The following is a 12,588-nucleotide window of genomic DNA, read 5'->3' as shown; positions in this document are numbered from 1 at the left end:
CCCATGCCGGGCCATTGTGGAAACCGCGGACAAACCCACATGGTCTGCCCTCCTTTTCCCCACATGGGGCCCACCTAGGCATGCTGGCAGAGATGTGAATTATGGCATAAAAACAGAATCCGACGCTGAACAGTGAAAAATGAACACATGATGTGAAACATGATGATTAGGCAGCGCAGCAGGTGATGAGTGAAGATTACTGAGCATCAATAAATGATAAAATAAATCTAGAAACAGAAAAGAAACTAAAGTGGACATAGCAATAAACCAAGAGAGGACAATACTAATCAAAGGAAACTAAATGGAAATTAATGAAGAACAAAATGCAAGAATAAACTAAGAAACTAAAGTAAATACAGAGGAATAAACTGGTATGGCAAGACCTTTCGATCAATAATTAATACATAGGATGTATGGCAAGAATAAACACACTATTTCCAGATAAAAGGTAAAATAATATTGTTGAAGTGCCATGGGTTTGCTGAGACCATATCTAATATTGAGAATAAATATATCTTACAGACCATAACAGTAAATAACTTATCACTTATTTATGTTTTTAATTATATTTGATATATTTATTTCTTCAATATTATTTTCATGTCAGTGTTAATGTCATGGTGGTGTTCAGTGACTCCATGACACTTTCAGTTTGACTCATTAGGATTTGATGAAGAACCAGATTTGTTCTTTGTAATTTCTGTTCAGTAAAACTATTAATCTATAATCAATAGACAGGTCTATATAAAGAAATAATCCATATTTCTGTCTCATATTTGTGTGGCATTAAAAGGAACTTTTGTTTTTCCACTAAAAGCTCTGGTTTGCACAGTAAATGCCATTTGGGTGAAATTTTATGGATGATGCTCTGATGTCCCATTCTCCTGAAGGCAGCACAGAGCTGCACCACAAGAAACTGACAAACATTGAACAGAAGAAGAGTTATGATTAATGTAGTTACAGTTCTATCCATGTTTTAATGCTGCAGAGTTCAGTTGGTTTGCAAATAGTCCAAAGTTTAAACTGGCATGTTGTTCATCTTTTATCTCCTCATTTTGTGGAATATTTAACAACTAGAAAATGGCACAAAATAATAATATTTTTTCCACTCTGATTGGCTGCTGTTAGGCCTACCGATGTTAACCTGAATGTTCATTGCATTTTTCTTAGACGCCTGTGAAAATAATTTCTATTCCCATGACTTTTTGTTCTCTGGGAAATTATTTCTGATGATAAATACAGAAACAAGCATAAAAATCAAAACATCTACAATCATCAGTTAAAAAAAGTGTAATACTATGATATTTATAGATAAACTTACAATCAGTTCTTGTGAGCTCAGGCACGCTCGTGTCCCGTACTTCAGCTGGTGTTGGACCAAGGATGACGGTATCGTCGCTCTCATCGGATGACTGTTTCAACTCCTAAAAATTGACAAGTTAACAGTAAAATGCCTAAATTAGCTGTTACAACTTAATACAGAGCTACAGAGTCAACTTCAACTTCATGAAGGTATTTAGAAATCCCAAATATGTCACATATTAACAGCATCAAAAGTGTACAGGCTCCATCAGATTACACTGGAGATTCTGCATTTCATGGTGCATAATATGAAAACACAGCACTTAACAGAGGGGGTGGGAGGACAAATAAAGCAAAAGCCTTACTTATATATTTAATACTAACCATGAAGTGATCCACCCGGATCTGTCACAAATACACCAAAAGCTAATATTCTGCTGTGTCCAAATTTGACAGTTAAAAATCAGACACCCACACAGGAGTTAGGTACTGACCGCAGCAAATTACATTTGGACTATGATATCCATTTTCACCTAATCTGACCTATTAACTGTAGGTTAAATGACACAAACTATGCACATTGATTTTATACTTCAACATGCAGGGTTTCCCCCAGAAAACTTGCTAAACCCGGTGGTCGGGTGCCCAGGCGGTCCACCGTGTTTTTTGTATTAAAAGATGTTAAGTTGACAATAAAAGTAAAAATATCACTGGGTAATTATGTTATGGGAAAACATCATCATTGAACTGCTATATAAACCCACAACTAGTCTTAAAAACAACTAATCAAAAAATACAATTAAAATGAATATCAATTCTGTCCACTTCTGTTAAATCCAAATTAAGTCAGCAGCTCCATTGGGCCCCCAGAGCTTCAGAGGCCCCATAAATGCTAATATTTTAACACAGACCACCATTTGTTTATTGAGATTATCATTGCTGCTAAATTTGACATAATGGTTTCAGCATACATAAATTAAAAGGCTTTAAATTATTTGACATTTATATGCAAGACAGTGGTTCTTAACCTTTTTTGAGGTACCAAACCCACCAGTTTCATATGCGCATTCACTGAACCCTCCTGCAGTGATAAATAAAATATGATTTCCCCAACTAGAAGAACAACTAAAGGAACAACTAGACTGTTACTAAATAAAATTAGCAAAGCTATAAGAAGTCAATAACAGATGAATGTATAAAGGAAAGCAGTTGAACTGGGTCCTACCAAAACATCTCCCGCTGTCAGAGATGACAAATGTGAGAGTGAGACATATTATCTATCTATTAGAGGTGTGCCGATCGATCGGCCATCGATCATAATCGGCCGATTTCCGTGAAAAAGTGTATGATCGGTGATCGCCGATCACGGTATTGGCACATCTCTATCTAGATTCATACTTAGATACTGGCATATGCTGCCACCCCTGAAAAAATCCCTGCCCTCCTCTTGTCACCCCATAAATATTTTGCTAGATCTGCCCCTGCACACCTCCCTTCTCTTACCTGTGCGGTTATGCACAGGTTACATTAATTTAGCTGAAACAGTTATGCAAAAACAATTTAAAAGTGGGAAAAACACTGTGGGCTAATGCATCTTTCCCTGAGATAATTCACCTTTTAAACTGGAACAGCCGTCACTCCCATCACTGGATCTGCATCTCTGGTTGGGATTTTCCTGGAAAACCCCCCCCCCAAACATTCAATGATTATAAATGTGTCAAAGCCCTGAAATTCATTTTAACAAAGCAGATTCACTCTCTTCCCCTCAACTAAAGTTATGATGCTGAAGTTAGTTTCTAATTCACAGCTCTTCCCCAAATATCCCAACCTTTATTATTCTAAAGAGAATGTAGTCTGGTGTAATGTGCCCTGAAGGCCCCCCTCCCAGCAGAATCAACCTTTACCCACAAGGTATCCATTTACTTCAGCCTCATGTTTTAGATCCTCATGTCTATCGTCTCTCCATTCAAAACACATGCAAAAAAGCAAAAACCCTCTTCAATCACACAAGCAGGGTGACTGAAAATAGTGCATATTTCATTATTTCTGCTTTATGAGGTTTGCAATTTGCTAACTTAGCTTTTTATATTTTGCATTTGAGTCTTTTTTTTGAGCAGTCATATTTTAATATATTTTTTAGGTTATCACTTTTATTTTTATTTTTCTTGTAAGACTGCACATCAATAAATAAAATATAAAACATGCATGTTTCTTATTAGCTGTACTAGGCTAATGTAAGCTAGCCATCCAAGTGAAGCACAATTGAAACAGTTTTTACAGATCAACACGTTTAAACAGCATTTAAAAGTATATCTGACCGAGTGATATAATGGATAAAAACTAGGAGTCCATTAAGATAACTATAATCTTACCATTTTTTTAGATCAATCCTCGTCATACGTCGCTCCTCATTCCTCGGATGTGTTAGCATGAATCCCCTCCTTCGGTGTGCAGTAGTCAAAAAGGAGCGCTTGATTTTTCCTCCGGCACACGCCGGAGTTTCTGCTTGGTTGCAAAAAGCATTGAGCTGAGGTTGACGGCCCAGCCCTGTGTTAATAACTAATGACACCTTAACTTTGGCGTCACAACTTTCCCGCGCCATCAATTAAGTTTTAAAACTATGAAATTAATAAGTTACATTTTATTATCTCCCACAGTAATGCTTCAGGAGACAAAATTATTCTTTGTAATGGAAATTTTGTAGGTTCAACACCAGTCAATTCTGCAAAGTTTGAGAGCAAGTTATGGAGGAATGTTGAGGGGGGATGGGCATGGGTGAGGTGGGGACGTCAAATCTCAGGAAGTGTGTGAGATGGCAGCCATTATAGAGAGACTGGGGATAGAGGCTATAGCATATCAGAAAAACAAGATGTGGAAAAATAAATATATAAATTAGGAAAGTTGAAAGAAAGTGACTGAAGAAATGTGAGCCAGTCAACCTGTTTGATTAGCATACTGATTTTGTTATTTTCCCACCGTTCTTTATCTTCAACCAAGCATGTTGAGGGGGATGGGCATGGGTGAGGTGGGGACGTCAAATCTCAGGAAGTGTGTGAGATGGCAGCCATTACAGAGAGACTGGGGATAGAGGCTATAGCATATCAGAAAAACAGGATGTGGAAAAATAAATATATAAATTAGGAAAGTTGAAAGAAAGTGAAGAAATGTGAGGTGGTCAACCTGTTTGATTAGCATACTGATTGTTTTTATTCTCCAACCATTCTTTATCTTCAACCAAGCATGTTGAGGGGGGATGGGCATGGGTGAGATGGGGACGTCAAATCTCAGGAAGTGTGTGAGATGGCAGCCATTACAGAGAAACTGGGTAGATGGCTATAGTACATAAGAAAAACTATATGAGGAAATGTGAGCCAGTCAACCTGCTTGAGTTGCATGCGGATTCTTTATTTCTCTTCTCCCACCATTCTTTATTGTCAACCAAGCATTTTCCTTAAAAAGTTCAAACATGCTATACTTTATAGTTCAGCATGTTTCCCTCCAGGCCATGGAGGGAATGTTGAGGGGGGATGGGCATGGGTGAGGTGGGGACGTCAAATTTCAGGATGTGTGTGAGATGGCAGCCATTACAGAGAAATTGGGTGGAGGCCTATTGTAGATAAGGAAAACTATATGTGGATGAATATGTGGATAAGATTACTATTATACTATTATATTATTATACTACTATATATTACTATTATTATACTACATGTGGATAAATATGTGGATAAGATTTTTATTTCTGTTAAATTTTGTATGGGCAAGTCACTTAAAATGATGGACAACACTGCTCTTTGTTTTATGCTTTACATAAAACAAAGAGCAAATAAAGGATTGTGTTCAGCAGAAAGCTTCTGCACTTAATGCACCTAATACCGTCATTTCTACTAAGCAGGCCTAAACATGACCTGTTTGACTTGACTAATGAACATGGAGTGAAATACTTTCTCTTTAGGAATTATTCAATTAGTTTTAATTCAATTTCCAGACATAGAACTGCTATGTTTACCATTTTATTAAGATTCCTGTTTCTTTCAGTCATACCATTCCCCTAGCACACAATGGGATAGAACAGTACCCCATTCCTAGAACTGTTTGATAGAACGTCAGACTTGTCGCATGAAGAATCAGAATCACTTTTATTGCTATTGCTAGTATACAGGGTCATGTGTTAGGAAATTGCTTTGATATATTGATGCAAAATATGACTAAAAAGTAAAAATATGTATGCATGTGCAGAATAGCAGGTAGATAAAGTGGCAGTGTTATGCAACATTCAATTATCTATTGTTAACAGTCTAATGGCTGAGGTAAAGAAGCTGTTCTTGAGAAGTGTTAGTCGCAATCCAACCTGCACGACCTACATCCCTGAAGTACAGGTCATGTAAATGTTGGAGGTTGCACCCAATCACCTTTTCATCAGTATGCATGATGTGTTGTAATCTAGGTTTGTCCTTGGTTGTGGTTCCATTGTACCCAGTGACAGAGGTGGTGAGGACGGACTTGATGATGTCTGTGTTAAACTGCACCAACACTCAATTGGCAGTTTGAGTTCTCTCAGCTGCCATAGCTAGAACAACTTGTTCTGGGCCTTTATGATAAAGGAGCTGATGGTTGGCTCCCACTTGAAGTCCTGGATGATGGTAATGTCCAGGAAGCAGAATGAGTCCAAATTGGAGATAGAAAGGACTCTGAGAGGGGATGATGGGTCTGTGACTTTCCTAAGTCTATCATTAACTCCACTGTCTTCTGGGTATTGAGCTTGAAGTAGCTGCACCAAGCCACCACCTCTAGTGTGACCCTTTTTTATTTTAGTTTCCAACTCCTTTATCCATGGAGGGTATTCTCTCTGTGTTATGGCCACTCTTCCATCACAAAGGTCCAGAAAACAAAAATGCCAGAGTAGTCCTTCAGGAGAAGGTTTTTGACTCACTCAAAAACAATAAAAAGCACTCACGGAGACTTTTCCTGTGTCAAAGGAGTTTCTTTTACTTATAAAAATAACAAAAAATAATCTCCGAGTTGACTTCAAATAAAACGTTAATTTGCGGTACAAAAACTGTTTCACTCCTCACTCCTTCACCCAACAATCAGATCAGCCCCAACAGCTGCTTCTGCCTGTTAATCACTGCAGGAGGAGGGTCTAAGCAAAACAAATAAATACATACATACATAAATAAATAAATATACAACAATAGAGGTACAATACAACTGGAGGTGGGGCACAATGGCGAGCGCCTGGTGGCCGGGCTTTTACCCACGGAGCCCGGCCGGGCTCAGCCCGAAGAGGAGACGTGGGTCCCCCTTCCAATGGGCTCACCACCTGTCGGAGGGGCCAAAGGGGTCGGGTACAATGTGTAATGGGCGGCGGCCGAAGGAGGGGACCCTGGCGGTCTGATCCTCGGCTGCAGAAGCTGGCTCTTGGGACATGGAACGTCACCTCTCTGGTGGGGAAGGAACAGGCGCCAGTGTGCGAGGCTGAGAGGTTCTGGGTAGAACCTCTCAGCTTGAAATAGCTGAGAGGTTACTCTCAGCTACTTCAATCTGAGGTTACTTCAAGCTGAGAAATAGTCGGCTAGAAATAGTCGGCCTCGCCTCGACGCATGGCTCTGGTTCTGGAATCAGTGTCCTTGAGAGGGGCTGGACGTACTTCCACTCTGGAGTTGCCCACGGTGAGAGGCGCCGGGCAGGAGTGGGCATACTTGTTCACCGGGTTTACCCCGGTGAACGAAAGGGTAGCCTCCTTCCGCCTATGGGTGGGGGTAAGGGTTCTGACTGTTGTATGTGCTTATGGGCCGAACAACAGTTCAGATTACCCACCCCTCTTGGAGTCCTTAGAGGGGGTACTGACCTGGAGGGGCGTGGTTGGGAGGAACGGCCCCCCCAATCTGAACTTGAGTGGTGTTCTGTTATTGGACTTCTGTGCTCATCACGGATTGTCCATCATGAACACCATGATGGACATAAGGGTGTCCATATGTGCACTTGGCACCAGGACACCCTAGGCCGCAGGTTGGATGATCGATTTTGTCGTCGTTTCATCGGATCTGCGGCCGTATGTCTTGGACACTCGGGTGAAGAGAGGTGCGGAGCTGTCCACTGACCACTACCTGGTGGTGAGTTGGCTCCGGTGGTGGGGGAGGAAGCCGGTCAGATCTGGCAGGCCCAAACGTATAGTGAGGGTCTGCTGGGAACGTCTGGCGGAGTCCCCTGTGAGACGGAGCTTTAACTCTCATCTCTGGCAGAACTTCGAACACGTTCCGGGGGAGGTAGGGGACATTGAGTCTGAGTGGACCATGTTCCGTGCCTCAATTGCCGAGGCGGCTTATCGGAGCTGTGGCCGCAAAGGTTGTTGGTGCCTGTCGCAGCGGCAACCCTCGAACCCGTTGGTGGACGCCTTCGGTGAGCGATGCTGTCAAGGAGTCCTATCGGGCCTTTTTGGCCTGTGGGACTCCAGAAGCAGCTGATGGGTACTGGCGGGTGAAGCGGCATGTGGCTCAGGTGGTCGCTGAGGCAAAAACTTGGGCATGGGAGGAGTTTGGAGAGGCCATGGAGAAAGACTTCCGTACGGCTTCGAGGCGATTCTGGTCCACCATCCGGCGTCTCAGGAGGGGGAAGCAGTGCAGCACCAACACTGTTTATAGTGGGGGCGGTGTGCTGCTGACCCCGTCCCCTCAACTCGGGACGTTGTGGGCCGTTGGGCGGAATACTTCGAAGACCTCCTCAATCCCACCAACATGCCTTCTGTTGAGGAAGCTGAGCCTGGGGACTCTGGGTCGGGCTCTCCAATCTCTGGGGACAAGGTCGCCGAGGTGGTCAAAAAGCTCCTCGGTGGCAGGGCCCCGGGGGTGGATGAGATCCGCCCGGAGTTCCTTAAGGCTCTGGATGTTGTAGGGTTGTGTTGGCTCACGCGTCTCTGCAATATCGCATGGACATCGGGGGCAGTTCCCCTGGATTGGCAGACTGGGGTGGTGGTCCCCCTGTTCAAAAAGGGGGACTGGAGGGTGTGCTCCAATTACAGAGGGGTCACACTCTTAAGCCTCCCTGGTAAGGTCTATTCAGGGGTTCTGGAGAGGAGGGTCCGTCGGATAGTCGAACCACGGATTCAGGAAGAGCAGTGTGGTTTTCGTCCTGGTCGTGGAACACTGGACCAGCTCTACACCCTCAGCAGGGTCCTGGAGGGTTCTCTGTTGCCACTGATCAGAGGCAAACAATCTACATAAGTTACTTTTAATGGTTTTGATAACCTCATCAGAATAATGTTTCTGGTTGTCAGCAGCAGTGATACTGAACCAAAGAGGTGAAATTTTATCCTGTAAACCTTAAGAGGTTTACTAATGTCCCCTTCTGGCCACCACAGAAACCTCAGAAAGTCTCTGTCCTTTTCATCAACATAAACTTGATAAAACATTGCCTCAATGTCTGCCATAACAGTGATTGCTTCTTGGCGAAACCTTAACAGTACCCCAATCAGGGTGTTTGTTAAATCAGGACCTTGGAGATGTTTCTTGTTCAGAGAGGTTCCTTGAAATGAGGATGTGCAGTCAAACACCACCCTCAGTATGTTCTTTCGCTTATGGTAAACGCCATGATGCGGAATGTGCCAGACATGTCCATTCTCCCTAGTGACTTTGGTGCTGCTTGGCTGAAATATGTGGAATTTAGAGCCAAATGAATGGCAATGGCTTGCTATATTGTGTGGGCATGGGGAAGTCACCTTCCAGTGTAAACTTGTTGAGCTTTAAAGCAAGTAAGACCAATTTATCTGGTATCTGCCTCAGTATCATCTTGATTAGATCAAGGGAGTCAGAAATGGAACTTTCAAAGGAAAAAAACAGACTTCTTGTTCTGATAGGGTGTGCATTTATGTCATCATATGACCAAATAGTATCATTTGGCATACCACATGGATCACTCATTGTTTGGTATAAATCAGTCTTTCTTTATAGATTTTCCAAATTTATGGTATGAAGCTCAAAGTTAAGGCCTGGCCATGCCCCTTTAACATCCACAAAAACAAAAACAAAAAATTGATAATCATTACTCCCCAACACCTTAATGCAGTGGTTCTTAACCTTTTTTGAGGTACCAAATCCATCAAATTCATATGCGCACTCGCTGAACCCTTATGTAGTGATAAACAAAATTATTTTTTTCAAAATTCAAGACATAGGGGGTGACCCAATTAGAGTCTATTTGGGTCACCCGAAGATCACTAAGTCTTCTTCAAAGGTAGAGTCTCTGATAACAGTTCTTCAAAATATAGTCAGTGTTTTCAGTTGAGCTGACTGTCCAGGAACGACCCAAGGTATTTAAAATTTGCCACAATTTCAACAGGTTGACCATCGAGAGAAACTGGATCCACTTTAAGGTCTTGTTTAGATCATTTAATTAGCTCTACATTCTTAAGAGAATGAAAAATTAATAATAAATAAAGACTTTGCAGTATTCTGATTTAGTAATGTAATCCTTCTAGTGCAGGCTCCCAATCTGCCTCTGCGCGAAAGAACGCACACCTTTAATATGTCCTCAGACGCAGGCGGAGTGTCAGGGTCAGACATTGTTAATGATCACACAATCCCTTCACTTTCAAATAAGTTCATCCATAAACATCCTTTTTTGTTGCAATTCTTTTCCAAAATCCACAACTTTGCTTTCTGTGGCGATTGATTGTTTCTCTGCAGCGCAGCTGCACTTTCATTCATAAACTCAATCAGCTGATTTTACTCACTGCCCGCTGGCTGCTTTCTTTGTTCTTCTGTGAGTGATCGGCTGGATCCCACAACTTTGCGCTTTTCTTCAAGTCGTCGGTGAAGGTTTTTGTACTTGTTATGGCCACTCTTGCATCACAAAGGTCCAGAAAACAAAAATACCAGAGTAGTCCCTCAGGAGGAGGTTTTCGACTCATTCAAAAACAATAAAAAGCACTTGGGGAGACTTTTCCTGTTTCAAAGGAGTTTCTTTTGCTTATAAAAATAACAAAAAATAATCTCTGAGTTGACTTAAAATAAAACGTTAATTTGCGGTACAAAAACAATTTCACTCCTCACTCCTTCACCCAATAATCAGATCAGCTCCAACAGCTGCTTCTGCCTGTTAATCACTGCAGGAGGCTGACTGAGTAATTATGTTACCACCCCCATGCCACTAGAGGCAGTAGCAACCCCGAAAAGAATTTGGTACAGAATTTGGTAAAAACTGTGAGCTTTGCTGAAGTAATAAAAGACACAAGTTCAAATTCATGCTGAGAAGTGGAGCTTCTTCAATCAGTGCGGCAGAGGCTCCACTGAACCCCTGAGACCGACTGATCAAACCCCTGGGGTTCGAATGAACTCACGTTAAGAACCACTGCCTTAATGTCATATTGACCAAATTTGAAGATAGCTCAGAATCTGTAGGAGTTTGTTGAAGTTTGACATGTATGAAAAGTCAAAAATGCCAAAAAATTTGACCCAAAATGGCAACATTTCCTCCAAAAGGCTTTTTTTCTTGTTTCAGTGGGTCCTACCGATGTACCAAATTTCAGCTCTTTACGATTTGCCAGTTAACTTGAGTTTCAATAGTGTGTGTGCACTTAGCTTCTCAAAGCTAAGAGCGCAGCTTTGAGCTAAGCTGCTTATTTAATATTTATAATAATAAATAATAAATTTATTTATTACAATAAATTTATTATTATTTATTGTAATAAATTTTATTTAATTTATTGCAATAAATTAAATAAAAAAGTAAATACTGGTAAACTTCACTTTAAATTGCAATAAAATAAATTAAATGAAAAATACTCCATTAATCCCACAATGTAAAAAAATAAGTTAAAAATATTACATTTTTAAAGTTAAAGTTTAATTTCACCAATAAATTGCAAAACCTCTGACCGACCAATAGAGGGAGCTAGAGAGTGAGCAGATGGTGACGCACTGTTCCGGAACACCTAGCCTAATGGGGACTGCAATAATCTGTGTGACCACTAGGGGCGGTTCCCTTATACACACACACACATTTTGTCTTGGAATGGAATTCGTGGGGACTTCCTGGAAAACTTCACCAGGCATGTTTATACACCATTTTCTACTTGAAAATGGGGTTGTGCCGGTGGGGACCTCAAATTTGGTCCCCACGTGTCATCAGGTCCCCACGTGTATGCACAGAGTCAGGCTGAAGTCCCCACGCGGCAGGTAAAACAAGTACACACACACACACACACACACACACACACACACACACACACACACACACACACACTCCAGTCCTCCCCTGTTCTTCTCTTTTTCACACTTATCTTCCCATTAATCCGGAGCGGCCCACAAGCCTCTGCAGAGGTGTTGCGAAGAGTATCGGCCTCTTTCCTACACCTTCCTGCCAGCCAGCTGGACCAACTTCATGACATCCTGTGAGTCAAACAGCCAATCAGACGTTTTATTCGGCACTATGGGTAAGCAGCGTGTGAAGCGATTTAGACGTTGGGTAGAAACTGGTTCAGGTGAACAGAGGTGGACAAAGATGGCACTGAGGAAAGAGAAGCGCTAATTCTGCAGATTTTTATTCAAGTAAATGTCAAACTGTAGCCGTTCAAGAGTAAAAAAGAGAAACCGATCAAATTATCATCCATTTAATATTTAACAATTACATAATCACATGGACCAAAATATAAAGTTGAGTGGAAATTTTGGTATTTTAAGGACAAAAATGACTAAAATTTTCACATAAGTAACAAAAAATATCAAGAAAATGTTTCCAAATCAGTTTCTTTCAATAAAAAACTTATGAAATTGTAATCAAACCTACAGGTGTGTGTCTGTGTCTGGTGACTTTCTGGTTAAAACACGTTTTTCATTTAGTGGGTAGAAAATCCAGACATTTTACTCGAGTAGAAAAACCTCATAATAAATTACTCAAGTAAAACGTACAGTGTAGTAAAAATACTCCTAAAGTACGTTTTTTCCAAAAAGCTCCTGGAGTAAATGTAACCGAGTAAATGTAACCGAGTAAATGTAACCGAGTAAATGTAACAGAGTAAATGTAACAGAGTAAATGTAACCGAGTAAATGTAACCGAGTAAATGTAACAGAGTAAATGTAACAGAGTAAATGTAACCGAGTAAATGTAACCGAGTAAATGTAACAGAGTAAATGTACCAGAGTAAATGTAACCGAGTAAATGTAACCGAGTAAATGTAACAGAGTAAATGTAACAGAGTAAATGTAACCGAGTAAATGTAACAGAGTAAATGTAACAGAGTAAATGTAACAGAGTAAATGTAACAGAGTAAATGTAACCGAGTAAATG

At 41.1% G+C, this 12,588-nt stretch overlaps 1 long non-coding RNA gene across 1 annotated transcript; it reads right to left on the bottom strand.

Moving 5' to 3' along the window:
- Nucleotides 1-1,053: 1,053 nt before the first annotated feature.
- Nucleotides 1,054-11,931, bottom strand: LOC148160845 (uncharacterized). Its single transcript, XR_015766035.1, has 2 exons — nt 2,917-11,931; nt 1,054-1,424 (listed from the first exon to the last, which is right to left on the bottom strand). It is a non-coding gene; the product is annotated as an uncharacterized LOC148160845 (long non-coding RNA).
- Nucleotides 11,932-12,588: the final 657 nt, after the last annotated feature.

This window comes from Poecilia mexicana, unplaced genomic scaffold (assembly GCF_051168715.1).
Source record: "Poecilia mexicana isolate PSO_F unplaced genomic scaffold, ASM5116871v1 scaffold_2, whole genome shotgun sequence".
Lineage (NCBI taxonomy): Eukaryota > Metazoa > Chordata > Actinopteri > Cyprinodontiformes > Poeciliidae > Poecilia > Poecilia mexicana.
Note: the sequence above shows the minus strand (reverse complement) of the source record. Positions and strands in the feature narration are given on the sequence as shown.